Genomic DNA, 26,074 nt, shown 5'->3' with positions numbered 1-26,074 from the left:
GAAGGAATGTTAGATGTAAAGAATGTAGGTAAGAGAAGGCTGTTGATTCAGTCCTTTTTTTCTTCCCCCTTTTTTTTTGATTTTTCCTTTTTTTCCCTTTTTTCTATTTCCTTTTTTCCTTTCTTTCTTTTTTTTTCTTTTTTCCTCCCCCTCTTCTATTCTCATTTTAGCCTCTTAGTTCTTTTTTGGGATTTTAACCTCATGTAAACAGTATAAAATTGAAGCCATATATTGTATATATATATATATGCTTGTACTGTATGCATGTATTGTTCTTTTTTGCATTAATAAAACTTCTTAAAAAAAAATCATAATAAAAAACATTCAGGCCATAATTCATGTCAGGACACTGTGACATAGGTACCATGTTTCTCCACCCTCTCCCATTTTCAGCCAATGATGTGGAGCCAAGTGGAAACCAGTGCTGAACATTGTGATGTCATGAAGTGAAGTAAGATTGAGAAGGTTCTAGAAGGTATGCAAAGAACTAGAGGTGCCAAGGACAGACATGGTGTGTTTAATGTAATACGGTACGTAGTATAGTCCAGAGAACTCAAACCCAACCATGTCATAGAAAGCTAGTTCACATCTTCAGTCTGAGTCTGACAGCATAGTTCTATGTCAGGCAAGGATCAGGCCTAGGCCTCAGGAATAGCATATGAATGACATCACATGTGAGCTGATTGTATTGTCCGCTAAGTATCTACGGTTGCGTACATGCCATAAATTTAAAGTACTTCCCTCCCACAAAGAATCCTGGGAACTGTAGATTGCCTCTCACAGAACTACAATTCTTTTTGGAGGGATGTGCTTCAAATGTGTTTTAAATGCAGCCTATGACCTAACAGAGGGCAAAAGACTGCAGATATTAAGCAAATAATGCATCTATTTGAATGAATAAATGCTGGTCTTGTACATGAGCATGCCATTCTGTGTAAGACTATAAGGCCAGGATAAATATCTAATAAGATAAGATGATAAGATAAGATAAATACTTTATTGTCATTGTACATAGTACAACAAAATTGAGTGCCGTCCCATAAAAACAAAAGAAAAACACAATTACAGCCACACGCACACCCACCCATCACAACTCCCCAATATCATATTATTAATCTAGAACAAAGGGGAAATTAGTTTCAGATGAGCTACAGAAATTCACAATTCCATGTTAATTACTTCAAGTATTTTGCTTTAGTTTGTTTTCTACAGCCATACCCATGTCTATGTCATTTTCAACACAATAACATTTGATTTGATTTGATTGTTTCCTTAAAACCGAGCATTTTAATATAGAAAAGTTCTTGCAATGTCTTACGTTTAAATATGATGCCCCAAGGAAAAGTGGGAATTAAAAACAGCATAACTTCTGAGATCATCAGCATAAGGTTCTTCTGACTATTTACTGGATAGAATGCTAAAAAGATCACAATCATAAACCTTCCTACACATTCAAGGGTATAAATGCCGCTGGGGGTATAATAAAAGTTGTTTCTTAACCTTTACCACTTCATTTTCTGGTAGATTAAAATGGTCAATTGTTCAGTGGTATTTTTTTAAAGAACAGTGTGTGTGTGTTTACTCTCTCAGACTTTAACTGAAAAGGCATTGGGATTAGTCCAAGGGCAGCCCTCCAGATGCTGTTTGACTACAAATCCCATCATCTCTGACCATTAGTCATGCTGTCTGGGACTGATGGGAGTTGGAGTCTGATACCATTGACCACCACAAATCAGACCATAATCAAATTGAGCAGGAGTGTTTAAACGATGTATGTCCAAGGTATTGAGAATCTCTATGACTCCAGTGTGCTGAAAACATAACAACAAACTGTCTAGTTTATACTGATGCAGCATCTAGACTAAGAATATTTTTTTTTAGATTTCCAGATTCTGAATTGAAGGGGAAAGTGCTACGAGGTATCACTAATCCATTAGATTATGAGAATTAATATTATGAATTTGGGTGTTTTTAGGACATCTCATTTGTTGAAGGAATTGTTTTATAAAATAATAAATAATAATTTATTTATTTTTAATACCCCGCCCTCCCCAGCCAGAACCAGGCTCAGGGCGGCTAACACCAATAAAATTACAATCAAACATAATAGAAAAAGAAAAAAAACCAGTTAATTAAAATACGGGTTAAAATACAATTTAAAATGCAGCCTCATTTTAATAGTAGCCCATAAATCAAAACCATAAGGGGAGGGAAAACATAAGGTTCAGAATGAGTCCAAATCAAAGGCCAGGTGGAACAGCTCCATCTTGCAGGCCTTGCAGAAAGATGTCAATCCCGCAAGGTCCTGGTCTCTTGTGACAGAGCATTCCACCAAGTCGGGGCCAGTACTGAAAAGGCCCTGGCCCTAGTTGAGATCAATCTAACCTCCTTGTGGCTTGGGACCTCCGAAGTGTTGTTATTTGTGGTTCTTAAGGTTCTCTGTGGGGAGGCAGTCCCGTAGGTACGAGGGTCCTAGGACGCATAGGGCTTTAAAGGTCAAAACCAGCACCTTAAACCTGACCCTGTACTCCACCGGGAGCCAGTGCAGCTGGTAAAGTACTGGGTGAATGTAGTCCCACGGCAAGGACCCCATAAGGAGCCTCGCCGTGGCATTCTGCACCTGCTGGAGTTTCTGGGTCAGCTTCAAGGGCAGCCCCGCGTAGAGCAAGTTACAATAATCAAGGCTAGAGGTGACAGTCGCATGGATCACTGTGGCCAGATCAGGGTGAGAAAGATAAGGGACCAACTGCTTGATTCGGTGGAGATGGGAAAATGCCACCTTTGCTGTGGCTGCAACCTGCGCCTCCATGGAAAGGGAGGCATCGAAGGTTACACCCAAGCTCTTGACAGAAGGCGCTGGCACTAATTGAGCCCCCACAAGAGATGGGAGTTGGCCCCCCAACCCCATGTCGTCCCGACCCAGCCAGAGGACCTCTGTCTTCAAGGATCTTGTTTTAACTGTCTCGGGGATGTTTTATATCATTGTTAGTATTTATTAAATTTATAGACCACCCTTCATCCAAAGATCACAGGGCGGTTCACAACATAAAAACACAAAATGCATAGGAGAATAACAAGCAAAACAATGCACCCTCCCCTCATGTACACAGTTGAAAAGGCCATTGTTCAATTAGCCAAAGTTCTGGGAGAACTTTCAGCTGGAGCCCAAAGATATGTAAAGAGGGTGGCCAGGTGAGCCTCCTTGGGGACAGCATTCCACAAGTAGGGAGCCACAACGGAAAAGCCCCCTCTTGTGTTGCCACCCTCAGGACCTCTCAAGGGGAGGACACAAAAAGAAGGGACTCAGATTATGATCAGAGGGTCCAGGTTGATTCATATGAAGAAAGATGGTGCTTTCCCCATATTGTTCTGCTTTGTTTGAATTGTACATTGTCCAGATTTCTAGTAAACAAAGGGCAGTTTTCTAACTTAGATGTATAAACACAGCGGTACCTCGGAAGTAAAACAGAAGCCATTCCGGAAGTCTGATCAACTTCCAAAACGTTTGGAAACCAAGGCCCAACCCAGCTTCTGATTGGCTGCAGGAAGCACCTGCAGCCAATCGGAAGCCCCGCCAGGTGTTTGGGTTCCAAAGAGTGTTTGCAAACCAGATCGCTCACTTCCGGGTTTGCGGCGTTCGGGAGCCAAAATGGACGAGTATCTAGGCTTTTGGAATCCAAGGTACGACTGTACAGTTGTGGGTCAATGTGCAGATACCATCCTTGAACTTAAGAATGATTAATGACTATTGGGATCTGCAACACAATGTTGCAGTTTGGAATGCTCCTCTCCATGGTTCCACCAGCCAGCTATGCTCTATCTCACTTCATTCCTGCTCCAGCAGTCAGTATTTCCTGCCTTGTCCTCATTGGACTATTTGTTTCCTGTTTGGTACCTCTTAAAGATCCTTGGAGTGATGCCATTTTGGCTACATAAAGACTGTCACTTGGACAAAGTGCTCCCTACTAGTCTATGTGAGAAGGCAGTCTCTGTTTCTTTTTTAAACACTAAATTTCTGACATATTTTCCAAAGGGCTTTAAAAAGAAATTCCACAAGCTGATTCAGAAAAGTGAAAGTTTGCAATTAGTTTATATGCTAATGGAGTCTCTTGCATTTTTTCATCCAATAAATTGTTGTCACTGTCAAATACATTTCATTTTGGCTTATGTTACACTTTAATTTGGGTCTATTTGACCCCAACAACAGTGGAGTAAAGCACTTCCTTTTACAAGTGTAAGGAGGGTTAAAGTTCTGCAGCTTGCAATTGATACGATCTGGTAGAACTGCGAGAGCACAGTTTAATTTATTCAGCACATTTAGCACTTTCTTGTCTGTTCACAAATTGCCGTTGAACAGAAGGGTAATGTTTAGGAACATGTTATTCAGAATTATGACACTAATGTTTCATAGAGACATAAAAGGCTATAGATTGCTCCCGAGCAATTCGCTACCATCCGTGTATCAGGTAATTGCTCTTCACGTGGAGTATACCCAATTTGCAATTCTCTTTTAAGGATTGATTATTGATGGGACATGCTATTGTTTCTCCTTCTTAAGAAGACACAACACTCCAGGGGGAGGGGATCTTCAACAAGTGCTGTAACTTCTTCTCCACTGTGTTTCAAAATGGCTTCACTTGGTTTTAGGAGGACAATGTCTTCTTGTCTGGGTGCCCATTTTCGCAAGAATTCATGAGGATTTCAGATGCGGAAGTTGTTCTTTCCAAACCCTAGGACCTGTTTGATATGGCTCATTTGACTTTGCGGAAGATAATGGGAAAGTCACATTTCCCATGAGCTCCCCACCTGCATCCCATGCGCCATCTTCCAGGTTGTGCTGCTCAGGGCCGTCTTAAGCGCCCCTGGCGCTGTGGAGCGACGGATCCCTCCGGTGCGCCCCCCCCGCCCCGTTTCCCAGTGCGGCGGGCGGGCGCAGCGTGCAGCGTGGCTGCCACAGGCGCTGCTGCGCCTCAGGCGGGCAGGCACAGCGCAGTTGTCATGGGCGCAGCTGCACGTCGAACCGGCGGGCCGGCCGGCCAGCAGGCGGGCGCAGCTCGCGGCGCCCTCCTGGCGGGCCGGCGCCGTGGTGCCCTGCACCACCGGGGGTCTAACTAGAACCGGCCCTGGTGCTGCTAATCAGCATCATGGAGTGTTGGAGAAGGAGGAAAGGAGATGAAATCCTCTTCCTCTCCATGTAGACCAAGTGCCCCTGTTGCTGTTCTTGCTGCCACACATGGAAGAGGGATGGTGTTTTGGGGGAATGTGGGGGAGTGCCTCTGGCGATGACAGTGGAGATTGGTAGGGGGAATTTGATTTGAGCAGCCGAAGAGTTCAAAGCTGTTTGCAGTCCTTCCTCCTCCTGGAGGCAAGCTTTCCTGATCCTGGTTTGGGTCAACTTCTCCAGAGTTCCTATCACAGAGCTACACTCCCAGAAAAGAACTATCCCGAGCTGTTCCCCTCTTCATCCATAACCATCTAGCACCCTAATAAATGCCTATTACTGTGAACCTGACATTCCTCATGCCAAAACATACATGAACTGTGCTGCTCTGCATATCTCCACCTTTCAGGCTACTCCTACTGTTACAGATGTTTCTTTATGTATTGGTGCACCAAGGGATATCTATAAAGCTCTGTGACCAAAACCCTTTGGCTGAAGAGAAAAGGCATTCTTACAAACACACTCAAGAAAATGAAAAGCATGGAAATTGTGGGAAGTTGCAAGCCTTCACTTCTATACCATGTAAGTGAAGAGTATGTTTGATGGCAAGGGTAACCAATGTGGTGCCATCCAGATGTTGTGGACTACAACTCCCACCATTCCTTGTGCTTGGGCATGCTTCCTTTGCCACTGTTAATCTTGATGCTGTTGGCCAATTATGCAATCAACCTTCTGTGTGCATAGCAGGTTGTTGTTGTTTTTTACATTCTGCTATCACCTTCACTTTTTACTCTGAAATTGCAAGGTCTAAAGCCATCCAGGTTTGTGTAGCAGCCATGGCTCTCCATCTTTCACCCTCATTTAGATTAACCATTGCAGGGACTAATAGGATTGGTCCGCAAGAGTGGAGAAGAGATTTTTCAACAAGCTAAGCATTAGTACATAATTGCATCGGGAGAAGGTGTGTTGTAATGTCATTAAGAACAGATCCCTCATTCGGGGAACCCAGCGGCGCATATAATATATGGCACGGGAGTCGTGGCGAGGTGCGGTGCTCGATGTCAAGGAGAAAGCTGCTTTCTAATGACTCAGACAAAGGCCTGTCTGCCAAGGGGGCTTTCATCCTTGAAACACTGTGGTGTAATGAGTAATCAGAACAGCAGTGTCGTAATGACAGCACATTCATATATACTAGAAGCACTTTGAGTTTATGGGCCAGAGGAGACTGGAGCAGAAAATGGTACCTGGTATTACTTTTTGCACATTTATATTCACCGGCTACAAACATAAATCCCTCTCCTATCCTCTTTGAGCCCGTCCTTCCTCCTACACCAAAGCCAGCCAGGTTAAACGACAACTTGACATACCTCATTTTAAATATGGCACTCACAAAGATGGCCACCAACATAGATGGCTTGGAAAGAGGATTAGACAAATGCATGGAGAAGAGGGCTTTTGATGGCCACTAGCCACGATGGCCTCCACAATTGAAGCAATGCTTCTGATGACCAGTTGTTGGAAACCACAGGAGGGGAGAGGGCTCTGGTGCTCTGGTCCTGCTATCAGGCTTCCCACAGATATGTGGTTGACCACTGTGAGAACAGGATACTGGACTAGATGGGCCATTGACCTGATCCAGCAGGTTTTTATTATGTCCTCGTGCAGGGCCGTCTTTACCCAGGGTGCAAAGGGTGCAGGGCACCCGGGCACTGAATTCGGGAGGGGGGCACCAGGAGCCCGCCACTGAATCCGCCTAAGCTCTTAACTATCATACCTGTTATGAAATAATAAATAATTGAGATCAAGCTAGAAAAACAAAATACACATATACCTAGGTATTACCAAAATGTATACCTACTGTTTCACTAAAGGACTTTCGACTTTGTGCACTCATTTACCAAAGACACACATGCTGCGCCAGCGGCGGCACCTGTCAGCCTCAACGACAGCGCTTGTCAGACTCAAACTAAATTCGGGGGCACTGGGCGGATCTTTGCACCCTGGCGGTGCATATGCTGCAGAGGGTTCTGTCCTTGTGTTCATAAAACAGTGCTCCCTGCTCCCAATGCCCTACCACCACCTTTGAGGCATTAAACCTGCGAAAGGGGAATGATAGCATTGAAGACATTTCCTCCCATTTTAAGTATTTTTAGGTCAAGCCAGGAACGGGGAAGGAGGGAAGGGAAGAAGTGCCAAGCTTCCACGCGCGGCACTTTAACCAAGCTCTAATGGGAAAGAGCTGCCGAGTGCTGAGGGGCATGTGAGCTCTTCCATCCGGTTGCTGCCAAGGGCTCCCAACTCAGCTAAAGTAGGCCAAATGTTAGAAAGCTTTATTTCATTTCATTTCTGCTGTCCTCAGACAGTAATTTGTGAAATGGACTGTGGGAAACAGGGAGCGAAAGGACATCACTGGAATTTAGATGTTTATTAAAGCTGAAAATTCTCCAAAGTACCAATAATTGACTTTGGACGCAGTTTGTTTATTTTGGGGGGGGGGATGACAGAGAGCTACCAGACACTTTCCTCAGTTGTTCGCCTCTCCCAGCGTCTCCTGCCAATGCCGCCCAACAACATATTGGCTGACACACATATGGCTACCCACCACATTTTCAAAATGGTGAGGAAATATCTTACATTCACAAAGCGCCAAGGTAGAAGTTGTGGTGATTTTTAAATTCAGGTTCCCTCAGGGAACTTGGCAGGCTGAAGAAATGCTGAGCTGGCAAATTTTGGTTTCTTTCGGTTTCTCCTTTCCCCTTTTCTACTTTCCCCTGGTGTTTGGCGGTGTTTAAAAAATGGGTATATTTAATCTCCCCTATCAAGTGCGGGAACAAGTGGATGAAATGATATCCCCAAGAAAAGGCCTACGCTGTACCATTGGAAGCTGGTGCTCATAACCACCAGCTGTTGAAGGCTTGTGGGAGATGGACACTTTCAGGAGACACTAGATTCTCATTGACAATTACCATTTCAGAGCATAAATCAAAGCAGATGATCTTCTCAGTGTCTTCCGATATTATGCTCATCCCCATGCAGATACATCATATTACCACTTACAACGTACTTGCATGCTTTATGTGTCTCTCTAGCCAAGACAGCCCCCTGTTGATGGTAAAGTTTATCTTTGCTGACGCACTTGAGTACATGCCATTTGACTATACTGTTTTTGCTTGAAGTTCAAGCATTCGTCTTGGTACTTGAAAGAATCGCTTGTGTTCATGAAGTTTAAAATGTAACAGCAGGAAAGCCTAGGAAGTTGGAATGACCTTTAGATCTAAGATGGAACGCTGTGTGTCACATTCAAGGCTGTCCATGAAATGCCAAAACTGCTGAGATAGCTGCCCATTTCTTGCAGGCATCCACAATATCCTCCAGTTAAAAACACTTTTCTCATAATCATTCATAACATATTCTTTTAAAAGCTGGTTATTTTTCTCAAATGATTCACCAACCTTACATAGCTCTACTGTCCTCATTAGTCTCACATGGTATCCACTCCTACCAGAATGGGGAACAGCACATATTCTGACCAAAGGACCAGTTTAGTTCAGGGATGGGGAACCTGTTGCCCTCCTGATGTTGTCCATTGTCTCTGGAGGATACTCTGAGACAACTCTGATAAAGTTGAATGTGAGAGTGATGGGGGCCTTTCATAAAATGAGTGTTTAAATTTTCAATGTGTATCTGTATGTAAGTACCCATAAATGTGAAACTGGGGAGAAGAAGAGAAGAAACAGCTGGCTTCAAGCTTCAGACACTTCTGCCACCACAGGAACATTGGCAATGATAAATAATAGACAGATGTTCTCACTCTCTGAAAGAAAAACAGAGATGGTGAGGGAACCAATCATAACCATTTTCTTTGCTTACTGACAATAAGCATCCATCTCCCTAACATAGTCTAAAACATTCAACTTTGGCCCAATTTCAAAGTGCAAGGTACAATTTGCTTTGTTCTTTAGCTAGCAGCTTGTCTTGTCTGTTTGAGTTTGCTCATCCTCTCTCTTCTTCAGGCACCTTTGTGGGTGGGCTTGCCTTCTGTTTCAACCACACTGTGCTTAAAACTTCTTCTTCTTTAAGTGCAGAAGAAGGGGAACAACACCTCATCCAAACATCACTAAGATAAGGAATGACAGAACGTCACCCTCAACATTTCTGAGAAATTTCTTCCAGCCCCCACAAACTGTTGCAAACAGCTGGGCCAAAATTTCAACCCAACAATACCCTCTGGTAAATCTCACTAATTTTAGCAAAACCTTTAATTTGCTTCCCTTAAGACCTTTCCAATGTTTCTTTGCAGCACAGATCTCCCCAATTCATTGTGAAATTTCTCATGCCTGGCATCTTAGGCATCGTGCAGATTTCTTTGAGAACTTTGACTAATCTGACAAATCATCATATCACCTTGCTCAAAGGTTCTTTTGATGTTTCACCGGAGGGGAAACTCCAGATTCACCATGACATTACAGCAGCGACTCAAAATCTACAGTTCCTTGCTCTAAAAACTCATCTTTTTTCCATTTCATTAAAACATGGGTATGATTTGTACAGAAAGTCTCTTGCTCATCTATCACACTCTAGGAACAGGCAAGACTCAAATCATCTCGATTTTTGGTACCACCTCTCATGAACTCATTTCAGTCAAGCATATTCAGAATAAATTCTTTGTTGGCTGCACTTAGTGTCCTAAGCTGCTCAGGTAAATTTGTAAAGATATAGGCATTTAAATTTTGCTCATATGACAAAATGACCATTTTAATGAGCTGGTGTAGACTATCCATCTCCTCTAACAGTCCTAAAGGCCAATCTTGACTAATTTTCTGTTAATAAATGAAGACACTCCCTTTAATTGCCATGGTCCTTCATCTGCAGATAATCTGTTTCTCTCTATTATCACCGCATATTAAGACCGCTATGGTAGCTGGGGGGAAATACATAGACTTAGTCTATTCTTCTTTTGTTAGAATAGATGTGTTTATTGTTTTCTGATGAACACAACTATGAATCATCATTAGAGAAGAAAGGTTATCTAACAAGAGGAAGAGGAAGAAGAAAAAAGAGAAACCAAGAAGTCATATTTGATGTCAGACCAAACAAACAGAGGCTGGTCTTTGGGGCAAATTGGGGTGTGGCTCTCCCAATGTTCCATCCACATGGTTGTAAGCAGGGCTTTTTTTCAGCAGGAACACACAAGAACTCAGTTCCGACACCTCTCTGGTTGGTGCACGTTTCAGTATGTCATAAAGTCACCCTTTCTGCTTTGGTGGCCAAAAAGTTCGAAAGAAAGAAAGAAAGAAAGAAAGAAAGAAAGAAAGAAAGAAAGAAAGAAAGAAAGAAAGAAAGAAGAGTAGTTTGGATTTGATATCCCGCTTTATCACTACCCGAAGGAGTCTCAAAGCAGCTTACATTCTCCTTTCCCTTCCTCCCCCACAACAAACACTCTGTGAGGTGAGTGAGGCTGAGAGACTTCAGAGAAGTGTGACTAGCCCAAGGTCACTCAGAAGCTGCATGTGGAGGAGCAAAGACGCAAACCCGGTCCTCCAGGTTACGAGTCTACCGATCTTAACCACTACACCACACTGGCTAAGTCCCTGCTATTTGGTACCATTGGTCCATGCTTACTCCTGACAGGTCTTTCTAGTGCCTGGTTATGGTGTTTCTGGTTGCTGAGAGTAAGTGGGTTATGAGTTCTTTGTGATGTAGGTGGACATTATTGTCTTGGAAGATGTTTAGCAAGGCCAACTCTGGGGTGATTTCTAATACTTGCTTGGTTATTTTACATATTTCTCGTATGGTTGTTGTCCCTCTTTTTCTCCAAGCTTACACTATGTACAACATTAATGTCTCACACTGAATGTAACCGATCTGTAGGAAAGACTCTGGAACCTGAAAACAGAGACAATGCATGTACTTTTGTAACCCAAGAACATCTTGAATTAAATTATTATATTTTAAACAGAAAAAAACAATGTTTACACATTTTCAAACAGGTATCAGATCCATCAGGCTGAATAAAATTATATCTTAACAAATAGAAAAAAAGAAAAGAAAAAGAAAGAAGACCCTGGACAATAGAGCATTGAACTGTAAGGGAGACATAGAGATCTAAATATCGACTATTATTTGTGGCCCGACATCCCCAACAGAGTGTTTGTTGTGGGAGAGGAAGGGAGAGGAGAACGTTAGCTGCTTTGAGACTCCTTCAGGTAGTGATAAAGCGGGATATCAAATCCAAACTACTCCTCCTCTTCTTCTTCTTCTTCTTCTTCTTCGGATTTGTCAGGGCCAATGGCTAGTACAATAAAGTTATTTGGATTGAAACAAGGGAGGCGTTCATGGTGAGTTTCGGCACCTCTTTTTCTAGAAAAATAGCACTGGTTAAGACTGATTTCTGGGGGAGTGTACATAGGATTAACACTGTTAGGAAATACTTTGCCCTAGGAACAGTGCTGGTGCCAGGCTGTTTTGCACCCTTGGTAAGGCTAACTGCTTGCACCCACCCACCCAATTGCTAACTTCAATGTTCAAAACCAAACGTATTGTAGAAAAAACAAAGAGCACTTCAGATCTGCCTTCAGGTGTCTCCTAAAAGTCAGGTAGTTGTTTATTTCCCTGGCCTCTGATGGGAGGGCATTCCACTTCTTGCAATTAGGGAACCACCAGAAGGCCCTCAGAGCTGGATCTCAGTGTACAGGCTGGACGATGGGGGTGAGAATGCTCCTTCAGGTATACAGGGCTTCTGAATTATGCTCAAGAAGTTATAGCTTTATTCAAAATGTTCTGGCAATCAGCCCAAGATCTGGGCTCTTACACAAACACAGTGGCAACTGGCCGTTGCTTTTCTGGTCAGCTCTAGGAATCCCTAATAATCTGCCAAAACACATTTTGAGACTTGCTCCATTCAGTCAAAGTGTGGCCTTTGCAAAACGTGAGCTGAGGCATTCTTGCTTTAAGCATCTTAAGACTACAGAATGCTTTAAAAACACATTCATCCCTTGACTAATTGTTGTGATTTTTAGATACATCATGCACGCATCACTTCAGACAATCTGCTCTAACAGTTCGGTTTATGGTACTGGCATTATTATTATTGTTCTCTCCTTCTGCTGACTTTCAGGCTTTTCTGCAATTCACAAACAAGCCAAAATAAAGTATGGGCCAGGGTGTGGGGTAAAGGACTCTGTGGCCTCCCAAAAACTGGAAAAACCATTTATAAGCTTTCCCCTGAAGAACAAAGGCATCTGAACCCACCTAGAAGGTAATGATAGAAAGCTGTAACATTCAAACATCTGTCCCATAAGATATTGTAAGGTCATTGCAGGATGTCAGTCTGTTTCCTAATTGACAAGCATTCACATTACAAGTGACACCATCCCAACTGCCACTCCGGCTGACATTCCCAGGATTGAATTAACTACAGCCTTATCCCTCAGAGGTGGCACCAGCATGCGAAGGTTAAGATTTGTTAGCAGGGTGATGGACACTGCCTTTGACAGTACTAGGCCTATCCCTTGCTTTTCCTAAACAGCAAAGAGATGCAGTCATGAGGCTACCAGACAGCCTAACGTTAATGTGAAAGGATTTGTGTGCTTTGACATTTTAGCTGGGCTGGCCAGTATTTGCTTATCACTGATGTACCCTGGAATCAGTGTGTGTCTCTGCCGTTTTCTGCCATTCCATCACACACTATTTATTCTTGTTGTTTTATTTACCGCTTAGCTGACAAAATGGCCGTACATAAAAACATATCCACACATAATTAAAATCACAGTCGAAACATTGGGTGGTATCAAACGAATGTGTTCTGTCAGCACAAGGCCCCGCAACCCGCAGTTCCCTAGTAGATAATAAACACACATACACAAGTATTTTGGTTTATGGGTTCAGATAGGCCACAACTTTGTGGGTTACAGTTTGAGCAGTTTGACTTAGGCATTAGGTGAAGCCAGGCTATATCTCAACTCCTGCCCATCTAAGCGTAAATCACCAATAGGAGGAGCCCTATGGCTTATATCAAATAGGGGTACCCCAAGGGGTCCCCATTGGGGTCGTGGCATGGCCCTAGCCCATGTCTGGGCATCAGACAGAATCCACAACCCCAGATCCCTTTATGAGGAGGGGCAGGAGGAGGCTACAACCTCCCCTCCATCCAAACAAAGGCTTACCCAATGCCTAACCTTACAAAGTTGTGATGATTGCTATCAGGTAGGCGAAAAGCAAACGGCTGGTGCCAATTTGCCAAGTGGAAAAAATTCCTACCCGGCCCCAACAATATGGCGGCCAACAGTTGTCCATAGCAAGGTCATATATGAACAAAGCATAGCAGTCTTTCTGGTTGCATGGTGGAACACCCCCTCACCCTCTCCACACCCCTAAACCTTTTCTGGGGATTCCCTCAGAGGTGTATTTGGGGCAGCACAACCAGTTCTGCTGCCTGGGCACTGAGCCTAGGAGGCACCACAGGGTGCTGCATCTATGATGTAGTGATTGGGCAGAATGGAAAGCAAGAGGCAGGGGGCAGCAAATTTTGGCCTTGCCCAGGGTGCCACTGAAATTTGAAAGACCAAAGTCTGCCCTTGATTCCCTCAACCCTCCAAGGCAGAATTTGGGTAGGGTGCAGGACACACACATGGAGAGGAGTGGGGAAGTTCATTAGTTGTACACCACCCATTTAAAACACGCATAAGTTAAGATGTACAATAAAACAAGCCCATTAAAAGAGCATAGCAACGAAGACAGCTAAAACAGTGGGCCCAGTTGAGGCTGAGGCTGTGTACATGAGAGCAGGCCTGAGTCACTCCCAGTTTCATGGTGCCTCCAGAGGTTCCTCACTTGTTTTCTCCCCAAAGATGTGAACGGTTGCCATGCGTCCCCCTGTGGGAAAGTGCTTAAGGACTGCACTTGGGTGACTAAGAGCAAAGACTGGGGAGAGATAAATTCAAATTTCCCTACAGTGTTGAAGCTCACAGGCTGACCATATCTCAGCCTAACCTGCCTCATGGGGTTGTTGTGAGAATAATATAGTGATGGGGGGGGGGTGACCTTGAGCTCTTTGGAGGAAAGGTAGAATTTTGATGCAAAACCGGCACTGTGACCCTAACAGTGGGTGAACTGGTCCCCCATAGGATGGATGCCACAGGGTGGAAGTCACTTCCCCACTGCATGATCTTCAAAGCAGTGTCACTGCTGGTGGCAAACTATCAGCAGGATTATACTACAACACAAGACAGTGCATGTTTTGCGAGCTGGGTTGTTTGTTTAAAATTTTCTAAAGCCAATATCGTGCACAGTGAAGTTTCCCATCACTGTCATTTATAGCTTATGGGTTAAGTAATTAAAATGTATGGTAAGCAAACTTTGAAGTGGTGCACAGATCATTGGTAAAACATATATAGAGGGCTAAGTTTTACTCTAACTGCTCTCATTTTATTTTCTCTTTAAGGTGAAAAAAATCACTTGCATTCACATTCTAATGTACAAGCACTTTTGGAATGTATAAACTTGCTGTTAAGAGAATCAGAGGGCTATTCATAGTGCTCATTAAGGTTCATAAACATGATCCTTCCTTTCAGCATTTCTTGAACAGAGCCACGTTCTCTGAATCAACATAAATGTCATATAATTGCAAAGCAGTCATCTGCAGCTATGGGAAAATATTACTATTTACAGGATGCAGTTCGGTTTGTGAATATGATTTTCTCTGAGGATGAATGCAGGAATTGCTCATTCATTGCTGTAAATTGTAGCTGGCCTACCTACAGCAAGGGGGCCTCAAGTGGCAAGTGATGGAATGATTATTATCTGAGAAGTTAGGAGCTGTTGCCAAACAGTGCCTCCTGTCTCCCATTCCTCCTCTTTTCCTGTGTAGCACAAAGTACAATCAAATGTATGCTATGGTGTCACGGTGTTCCATGTCCTGCCTCCCTCTGAAGGGGAGAAACGCAGATTATGATGTCATATATTTTGTTTTACTCTTTAATATAGAGTCTATATTACCCCCCACCCAAAAGAGAAAGGAAAAGGAGGTGTGGGGTATAAGAAATCGGAAGAGCCCCGTGTTAATGATATAAATTTAATATGTATAAAATGTAATGCTTGTATGCACTGTGTTTGAAAACTTATGTAAAGACGTTTGCATTCGGTAAGAGGTTTCACTCTGACAAATGCAGCATAAAAAGTTGGATGTTTCTTTTTCAGTCTTAGGTCAATTGATGACTCATCCCAGAAACCCAAGATGCAGATCTTTCACTGCAGGAGGTGAAACCTGAGATATCAACATATTTGTCAGCAATGGAGGTAATGGCAGTAGTGGTGGCTAAGTTCCAGGATGGTAAACAAGGAAGTGGCTTCTCTCTCTCTCTCTCTCTCTCTCTCTCTCTCTCTCTCTCTCTCTCTCTCTCTCTCATCCAACACCCTGCCTCCCAGGCATTTTCATTTAAGAAAACAAAAAGAGCCTTGGAGATCTGATCATGTCATCTCTAGTTTGGCCCTGAGTGGAAGGCAAATGCTTCCTGCCATGCACATAAATGGATGAACACACATGGACAGAAAATACCAACTCACAGTTTAATATCTCAATATTTTAATTAATTAGAGGTTTGGAGCGGTAGAATGCCTTGCCAATCACTTTATATGTAAGTCACGAAAGCAAACTGTGGATTATGAGTTATCACTTTCAAGGTACAAATTACTTTGGTCATGGAATGAAAATCGAGATAAGAGTTCTGACTTCCCTTTTTCCAACCATACAACTGAATCCTGCCAGCTAGACTCAGTGGTGAAGCTGCGTGCTCTGGCACCGGGGGCCAGAGAGCAGGTGGGGGTGTGGCTGACGTGCAGCCTGGGGAACATGGCACGTGTCCTGGGGGCATGGTACGCTGTCTCGGGGGCGTGGCACAAGTCCCGGGGGCGTGGCACATCGGCTGCAGGGGCGTGGCGTGCATCCTGGGGGTATGGCACGGCGCCCACGGGGTCGTGGCACCCGGCACGATGGGGGGGTGTGGCGCGTGTCTGGGGGGCAGCCATGATGGTACCCCCTCCCCGATGGTGCCGGGCGCAGTGTGCTCCCCCACCTGCCCCTCCGTTCCTCTGCCAGTGCCCCACATGGCCTCTGCATCCGGTATTTGGAACAATGAATTCTCTATGGCCAATAACTAAAAAAAAGCATCACCATGTGGCGCTGCTTGTGATGTAATCATCACTACTAGCATTTGCAGAATGGTGATTGGCTGATAAAATGCACATGACCCAGCTTGTAGAAGCGGCAACAATGGAGTTCCAGCCATCAAAAAATAGAAGTGGTGAAAGAATCTGGTTGCTGTTGTGGAAGAAATTGCAGATAGCTCAGTTGGTTGAGTCTGTGACTCTTAATCTCAGGGTCATGGGCTTGAGCCTCTAGTTGGGCGAAAGATTCCTGCATTTCATAGATGACCTACACGGTCTCTTCCAACTCTACAATTATATGATTCTATGAAAAAGCCTATAGCAAGTGGTCATGGTGACAGCCATTTCAATGGACCATTTGGGGTTGGGAAAGCTAGATATCTGTTCACTGAGACAAAATATGAAATATTTGCAAGGCCCTGCTAAATATTCAGACCAAACTTTGAAGAAATTTTTTTTTAGAGAGGCATGCCAAGTTAGAAACCACTTGATGGCAATTCTTGACTTTGGCATTAATAAAGTCAAATTAAGATTTTGTGATGTACTATTGATTCAGAACTTATGCAGCTATCAGGTAAAGTATCCTAATAGCACCTAAATCTAAGTCTTAGTAACAGTAGAGCAAGTAATGGCCTTTTTGGGGGTGTGGGAGATGTACAGAGTAGTACAAGCGAGGTCACAATAAAATGGCTAAGTGAAGGGAATGCTGAAAGGAGGGAGGGAGATAATGGAGGAGATAAAGAAATTAGCATGAGGGAACTTTGAGGAAAAATTTGGAAGAATAAATTACGGTACTTCCATGTGCACGTTTATTAACTGCATTGCAGTGGGGTGGGGGGAGTTAATCGTGGTAGCTTGCTGGGGCAAAAGTGTTGGAGAAGGCTAGCCTTCACAACTTCTCTCTGACACAAAGTTGGTAAAGGCATCGCAACCTTTTCTTTTTAAGTCTGATATTGTCAGCCCTCTTCATTTTCCCTTAGCTAAATTTCATGCCTCTAAAAGAACACAATTTTATCTGTTCTGAATACCCGCATGGATTTTCTTCTCCTTCGGTCTTATTAAAGATTGATATAAACGTTCAGTTACTTCAGGGCTGAGATTAAGGGCTCTGGGAGTATTAGCGCTTGACTATTATATCAGTGGATATACACGTCCTTCATATAAAAAGTCCAAATCCCTTCTAAGTTCCTCATAAGCTCTTGACCGCACTGCTAGCCCTATGGGGGCTTTTGTGGCTGACAGAAAACAGAAAGCAGTGAGAGGAAGTACATGAGAATGAAGCAAACTATTCTGATTTCTGCTTAATTAAACATGCTGAGTATGAACTTGAAAGCTTGAGGTCTAGTGCCAAGATTTAGCTTGGAAGGCTGTGCAACCCTTGTAATTTCCTTTTAAGTATAGAAGGGCCATAGGAAAGCAGCATCTACCACCAAATGTTGCAGTGTGTTCCTCTCACTGCCTAATAAGTGCAGAAGTGGCTTGCTGTTGTTTACTGGGAGGAAGACAGAGAGGTCAGTGTGGTGCAAATGCACAAGCGGACACATTCTGGCACTCCTGAGAATGTGTTTGCACCACGCCATACTCCCCACTTGCCTTGCACCTCTCCCTGCCAGTAAGTAAAAGCCAGCCGAACAGCTATGCCCTCTTCCATTACACACAACTAGTTTTTCATTCTTCTTATCCAAGTGGTATTCAGCATCCCACGGCTACTATGCATGCTCAGTCCTCATTAGGCTATTATTTGGGGGATCATATCCCTTTGTGTTTTAGGGCTGTTGCTTTTTAAAAGATTTCTTCATACTTCTGCAAATCTTGGGTTTCCCCCAAACATGCTGGTGCCTCGTTTATTTTTCTCAACGGGCCCACTTTGGTTCTACTTTTGTTGGCTCTCGCCACCAGAGTTCATAACTATTCGTAATAAAAACTTTGTTTGCAGTAAGCACTATGAAGCCTCTAGTTTGTTTAGGCATGGTATATAAATATTAGATACTAAATACAGAAATGGCATATAAATATGTAGTAAATCAATATTAGTCATCTTTTGCCTTGCTAACAGGTAGCGTCTGCTTCACTCAGGAGCGACCTGTTTGATGTTTCTCACATTCTCCAGATGAAGATACAGGCCCCATCTACACTATAAACCTAAAGCAGTATCAGAACACTTTCAACAGCTATGGCTCCCCACCAAAGAACCCTGGAAATGGCAGTTTGTTGAGGGTTCTGAGAGTTGCTCGAAAATTCCTATTCCCCTCACAGAGCTACAATTCGCAGTGTGGTTAATCAATCTCTCTTCCTATGGAACTATGAATTATAGCTCTCTGGGAGGGAATAGTAGTCTCCTAACAACAGCCCAAGAGGCGCTGTGGGTTAAACCACAGAGTCTAGGGCTTGCTGATCAGAAGGTCGGCAGTTCGAATCCCTGAAATGGAGTGAGCTCCCGTTGCTTGGTCTCAGCTCCTGCCCACCTAGCAGTTCGAAAGCACATCAAAAGTGCAAGTAGATAAATAGGGACCGCTCCGGCGGGAAGGTAAACGGTGTTTCCGTGAACTGCTCTGGTTCGCCAGAAGCAGCTTTGTCATGCTGGCCACATGACCCGGAAGCTGTCTGCGGACAAACGCTGGCTCCCTCGGCCTATAGAGTGAGATGAGCGCCGCAACCCCAGAGTCAGACACGACTGGACCTGATGGTCAGGGGCCCCTTTACCCTTACCTTTAACAACTCTCAGCCTCTTAAACTACTGTTCCCAGGATTCTTTGAGGGAAGCCATTGCTGTCTAAAGTGTTATTATGCTGCTTTAGATGACTAGTGCAGATGAGACCTCGGTTATGACTTCCCAAAGTGCTTGTTAGGCTCCTCTTCTGTCGAGAAGAAAAAGGACCAAAATGTAGAAGGTTGATATTCCTTGGCAAGGGAGAAGGAAAACAATAGAGACAAAATGTTTCTTTTGCAAACTCCTTTAAAAAAAGAGAGAGCTAGAAGTACGTTGAAGGGATAAGTGAAATTAAAACAAAGTTATATGTTCCCAATCCCACCTCCAGTATTGTTACAGAGTTGGAAAGTTGGGTTGTTTCGTGTAAATAAGGATTCGCTGTAGGACAGTGTTCAAAGGAAGCTCTTTTGAGCGACAACACCAGGGGGGAATGGCTGCATTGAAAAGACTACAGAACTGGAAACAAAGGAGGGGTGGGAGGTCTTAAATAATGCAGCATGTGTCTTTTGCACAAGCCCCGTGGCAACATTCAAGCAAACAAACAAACACACCGGCTCTTCAGAAGTTTTTTCCCCCTTTTTATTTGCTGGTGGGTATCTTCAAGGTAGTTAAAAGGCTGCCACAGTCATGAGGTGAAGTTCGGTCATTTATTTATTTATGGGGCATGTCTGTATAGAGACACAGAAACCAATTAATGCTCCAGAAGGCCCCTTTCTGTGGGCACACCAAGACGGCAAGCTCCTTTTTTGTCCACTGCCTCTGGTATAGAGAGAGAGAGAGAACTGCAAACTCTGAACATGCCCACAGTATTCCTCTGTCCTGACAGAGCACCATGTCTAGCGCCACCATTCTTCTTCTTCTTCTGTTGTCTCCTGAAGATGTATCTCTTTGCCTTTGACAGTTTTTGTGGGGGGTGGGGATTAGCCTCTTCTGTTTGGCTTAACCTATGATGCGCTGCTTTTGTCATAAAATGGTTTCACTTGTTTTTATAATTGTGTAAACCGTTTCCCAAGTTTTATGTGTTCTTAATTGTATGATCATGTTGCCACCCTGGAACCTTGTGTTGAAGGGTGGACAAGGAATCTCATTGATCAACAAATAATTCTTCCATTCTGCCTTCTAGTGAGAGGAGGCACCAGCAGAACAGTTACAATTTGGCTGTCTTGCACTGTTCCTGCAGTTAATGTGGACCCTTCCTTCTCGTCAAGTTGTTAATAAGCTTTGCTCTTCGACAAATATTTAAACACAGTATGTGAATGCTGGTTATACTGGCACACACACACACACACACACACACAGTTTAATTGTTTGGGTTTTTTTAGTCTGTTGTTTTAATGAGCTGTCTGTTTAAAATGCTCACACATCTAAAGTTTTAAATTATGCATTTATATCATATATATGTGGTTTACATTTTGCATTTGCTGCACTGAAAATAAAAATCTAAATGGCAGGATAGAAGGGCATTATAAAGAGGAAAGAAATATAGGTCTTCCACTGGAGAGAAAATATGTTTCTCTCAAGTGAAATTGGCATAGAAAAAGCCCCAAGATCACTTATGCTTCTTTGCAGCTTGTTAAAGTGATTAAATCCATTTTGAAACAAACAAAATGTCCATCAACTTCTCCTGCCTGTTGGGTTGTAGGACTTGCTGGAGTCATCTAGGTTTTTACAGTTTAACTTGCCCACTGGGCATCGCAAACTACACCTGCTAAAATTCTACACAACTATTAAAGATGCAGGAATCTTGTCCCCTGTTTCATTCTAAGGGCATCACTGTCATAGCTCATTTGTGGAGTTCTTTATCATTAAATTAGATATCTGGATTCCTAGATTGCAGAAATGTCTTTGGTAACTTCCTACAAAAATACACACCCAAGAAGATTAGCCTTCATGAATCTGGTAGACATTCATCAATTTATTTAGATTATTAATATACTACCATTTGTACGAGCCACAGTAAAAACTTTGACCACAAAATCAAATCAAATAAAAAATAATATATAAAATACATAGAAATAGGGTTGCCATATCTCCAAAAGTGAAAAGCAAGAAAGAGCTTTTTCTTTTCTTTCCTGAAGTTGTTGAGTTTTTTTTGTTTTTTGTTTGCTTTTGTTTGTTTGTTTTTATTTTTGGTTTGGGGGTTTGATTTTTAGGGGACCCAAAGTTCTTGAGGTTTTTTTTTTAGTAGAAACGACAAGAATTTTTGGGTTTGGGCACTTTTTAAGGCATTTTCAGCATGATTTAACTGAAATGGATGGATTCATACATCCCCACTCTCAGCTGGGGAAACATCTCTACAGTTCTCAGTATCTAGGGATGCAGATAAAAACAGCGTTCATATGGGTAGGGAAGCACAATTCATTTGAGCTCCTTATCTTCATCAGTGGAACTTGCCACCATCAGTCACTGTTTTCTGAGGTAGTGTAGGGCAGGCTTCCTCAATCTGGTTTCCTCCAAATACTATGGTTATGACTCCAATAAACCCCCAGCCCAGTGCCGAATTTATGTATAAGCTAAACAAGCTATAGCTGAGGGCCCCACTCTCTTACCCCCCCCAAAATTAAAGAAAATAAATCAGATGTACATTTCCAAAATATAACACAAAAAAACAAATAAAATAAAAACCTACATACAGCAACAGTGTGTTTGTTGTGTTGTGTTGTGTTGTGCTGTGCTGTGCTGCATTGTGTTGTGTAGGCTCCTATGATGTAAGTTATGGGCCCCGCCTGCTTGTATTAACTACAATTACATTGTACAGGCTAAAACACTTAATTTCATATTAATAAAGCTATTTATTGTAGTTTGCAACATATATCACCTATTATTATTTCATGTTATAGCATGTTTCTACAGACTAGATTATGAGTCTTTGTAAATTGTGTTTCTAAAGGAACTTTTGTTATTGCCAAATGCCAATGTGTTTGCATTATTAAGTTTGTTATAAATAAAAAAAATCATTTTAAGTTAGAACGTAATAATTATTTCACTATTAATATACTTCTTCTTAATTGTATTTCAGTTCAGCAATTACTTTGATAAAATACATATTTTTGTGTGTGTGAATGGTTTTAGATACCTATTAGGTCCATAAATTACCATATAGCATATATTCAACAACAAAAAACAGCGACAATTTGTTGTTGACAAAGGACAGCTGGACATATAAAGGGCCCCATTACCTTCAGTAGCCTAGGGCCTCATCAAACCTAAATCCGGCCCTGCCCCAGCCTCTATGACCTTGCTGGCCTAGGGGACAGGCCTCCTTCATTCTCATCCCCCCCCCCATATACGGTAGCTATAGAAATAGCGGGTTCTCCATCATGGAGTTGCGGTGGGGGCCAGAACAAACCACCCTGAATTTGTTGGGTGGGGGTTAAGAGTTGGCCACTGTTCTGATTGGCCCCTGGCTATAGTTGGGGGGAAATGAATGTTGCAATTTCGGAGTTCAGCCATTGGGGTAAAAAAGGGAAAGCACGAGGTTTATGATTTCTCTTGGCTGCGTTTTCAGGATCACCCTCCCTCCCTGTTTTCTAGGCCTCAGTGTTGACCTTGCTGTGCCTCTCATGGGGTCGCCTGTGTTCAATCACCCATTTGGCTGATTGGCTGGTGCCATCTGGTTTTTGCCTACTGCATAGCAAATAGTCACAACTTGTAAGGTTGGCGGTTAGGCATTGGTAATTGTGGTTGTATTAGGGGTCTTGTTGACTGTGTTGGCCCCAAAGGTTAAAGCCTGAGTTGGGGAAATTCCAGTCAGGAAATCAGGGGCTCGATGCAAGTCTGTAACTCCCGGTAGGGGGCCGTGGCCGTGTGAGAACCCCTGGAGCCTGAGGGGAGAGGGGAGGGCCAACACACCCGACCCCCTGTCTCTCCCTGTAGGGTTTCCCCTGTTGACAAGGCTAGTTTAGTTCTGTCCTTAGGGGACAGTTGGAGAACCAATGCCTACGCAACTACTCACATATTTTGTATTTTAATAAAGTTGTGGCCAAATTCATGCCAAAAACCCAAAACTAAAATTCTGTCTGTGGTGTGAATTATTTCTTGAGGGGTGGTTTTGGGGACCTCCACACGCAAATATAATAGGTTTACTTTGGTAGAAAAACAGGCAAATTAGAAGATGAAACAGGCTAAGTGTTTCATTGTTTCCTATAAGAATCTGCACTCCCAAATTGCCCTTTGTTTCCATAAGAGCTAAAGGGAGGGAGATAATTGTGTTTAGAGCATTCCTTTTGTTGTCGTCGTCTTCAACAAGAAATCTGGTTTTCCAGGCAATTGAGTCCTCTTGGGAACATTTAGACAAATAAATCATTTTCCAATTGAAATGATGCTTATAAAAATGAGATAATTCTGCAGAAACTTTTCTGACTTGTACTTGAAGAGAAGCATAGGAGGGAAGTTATTTCTTGGAGTTTGTTTTTGTAGAAAAAGTAATATTGCTTGGATTCTTCATTTACTTCATATATATGGTCTGGGCCTATAGCTCCAAATCAGTCCACTTTGTTTAAAAAGTAATGTGCATTTTATTCAAGCAGATCTGCTATGAGATGTAGCCTGTTCATTAAAGCTGTGTTGAGTCATTTGTTAGAACATGTGAACAGTAAAATTGGAGGGGAGCGGACAGGAAGCACATGCAAGCCTCATCCTCAACATCCTTGGATATTCTGACAGCTTTTCCAATACTTACACAATTAGTGGAAAGATCTGAGGGGTCTTTATTTTTAAAAGTATACTCATTTGAACACACATAGCAAAATTCTGTGTGCGGTCAGAAACCTTGACTGCTTCCAGATTGTCAAGATTTTGCAAGTGTTATTTTACTATATACCAGCAAGTTAAGGTTGCTCAATTAACCTGCTTTTTTGAAAAGAAAATTTTTTCTTGGGGATAAGAAAAGCCGTAGGAAAAAGCACTGGAATGTGCACAATAATTATGAAGCCAGGTGACATCATTTTTAAATTTAATTTTACGAAATGTGTATGAATGAAACCATTAGGTTTCTGCTCAGTGAAAAGGTTTCTAACTGTACGCAGTTGCACAAACAGGGGAAAAAAATGCACGTTTGTTCTAATCAGCTGGAGATTGGGGCACGGACAGTGGGGCATGCCAAGGCATGGTGTGCTGCGTGGAGCCTCTCCTCAGCCTCCCCCTCAGTGAGGGTGGCTGAGGTGTTGGGCAGACGCAAGCCCCACACTGCTCGAAAAAAACAGCGCGGAGCTTGCAGGCAGTCCGCCCGCCTGCTGTCTCCCCCTCAGGAGAGACGCATGGCTCAGGCACGCTGCAGGGGGTGTAGTGGGTGCAGGAGTTATTCCCCCCCCCAAAAAAGGTGTTGTGAGCCCTTTAAAAAACAACAACAGATTTTTGCCATTTTGTCGCACATACCCCAGTGATGACACCCGGGGCGGACCGCACCTACCGCACCCCTTCCTATGCCACTGGGCACCGGGGGGGGGGGGTTTCCTATGGATCCTGGCCCTCATTCTGTTTAACCCTTTCTGTGTCAGGGCAAATACCTGAACATGACTCCATGACTCAAATAATTCCTTCACCTGATCTTAGAACACTTTTCAAGTATGTGATAATTAAAAGGGAGCAATAGTTGTAATTTGAGAATGTTCTAATCCTTCCTAGCAGGTGATGGCTGCTCAAAAAAGGTATTATTAATAATAATAATAATAATAATAATAATAATAATTTATTCGTACCCTGTCTATCTGGCTGGATTTCTACATCCACTCTGGCCGGCTCCCAACAGAATATAAAAAAAACCATAAAACATCAAACATAAAAACTTCCCTAAACAGGGCTGCCTTCAGATGTCTTCTAAAAGTCAGATAGTTATTTATTTCATTGACATCTGATGGCCATCTGATACCAAGATGGCCCTCTGCCTGGTTCCCTGTAACCTCACTTCTTGCCATGAGGGAACCGCCAGAAGGCTCTCGGCGCTGGACCTCAGTGTCCGGCCGAACGATGGAGGTGGAGACGCTCCTTCAGGTATACTGGGCAGAGGCCATTTAGGGCTTTAAAGGTCAGCACCAACACTTTGAATTGTGCTTGGAAACGTACTGGGAACCAATGTAGGTCTTTCAGGACTGGTGTTATGTGGTCTTGGCGGCCCCAGTGAGGGAGTCTAGAAGTATATCCTTCACTCATGTGAAGGCTCTGATTCATGACGACATCATGCGAGGGCCACTGACTGTATGAAGCGGCAGGGCTTACTGGTTAAACTTTGGTTCTTTCGCACTGTCGATCTCATATTCCACATCAAATATTTAAAAATGGTGTAATAAGTTGTCTTTATTGACAGTGAGAAGATGGATTGAGCATCAGAAACTGGGATAATTGGAGCCTTGCAATTAATTCTTCCTCATCCAATCTTCACCCCTACCCTCTCTTTTCCTGTTCTACTCTCTCATTAGTCTTGCATTTTGTGTCTTGAAAACATTATTTGCAATTTAATAGGGGGAAATATGCCTAGGGGGAGTTATACTGCATTTTTTATGAACACACTTTTATTATTCTTTCTATAAATGCGTGTACGTTTACCTACAAAATCTCCATAAATTGGAAGAAAATTCCATGTACTATAAATAACACAAATTAATTTAGGCACAAAATTGATGCATCTCTGTGTGTGTGTACCCCTCCCCGTTTTCTATGTCTGGCTTTATCAAACTTTTACATGATGAGTTGCTATGGGGTGCTGTATGTTCTTCTCCTGGCCACTGGGAGTCAAGCTATAAAGCAATGTGTTGATCTTAGTAGTGGAGATTTTCTATCAATTCCTGGTTATTAATTAAATCAGAAAAAAATATGTGACCCTCCTTTGAAGCTGTGACTTATGTAAGTTAAGGCAGGGGTAGACAGCTGGAGGTCTGAGAGCTGCCTTTGCTTCTGCGCAATCTTTTGAGGGCCACATGCCAGCAATGAGTGGAACCGGAGGCAAAAGTGGGTGGAGCAATGAATGTGAATTTTGTGTTTGCACAGTAGGCTAGTTTCTACACACACACACACACACACACACACACACACACACACACACA

This window comes from Zootoca vivipara, chromosome 5, assembly GCF_963506605.1.
Source record: "Zootoca vivipara chromosome 5, rZooViv1.1, whole genome shotgun sequence".
In the NCBI taxonomy this organism is placed as follows: Eukaryota; Metazoa; Chordata; class Lepidosauria; order Squamata; family Lacertidae; genus Zootoca; species Zootoca vivipara.
The sequence above is the reverse complement of the archived record's forward strand: the minus strand, read 5'-3'. Positions refer to the sequence as shown.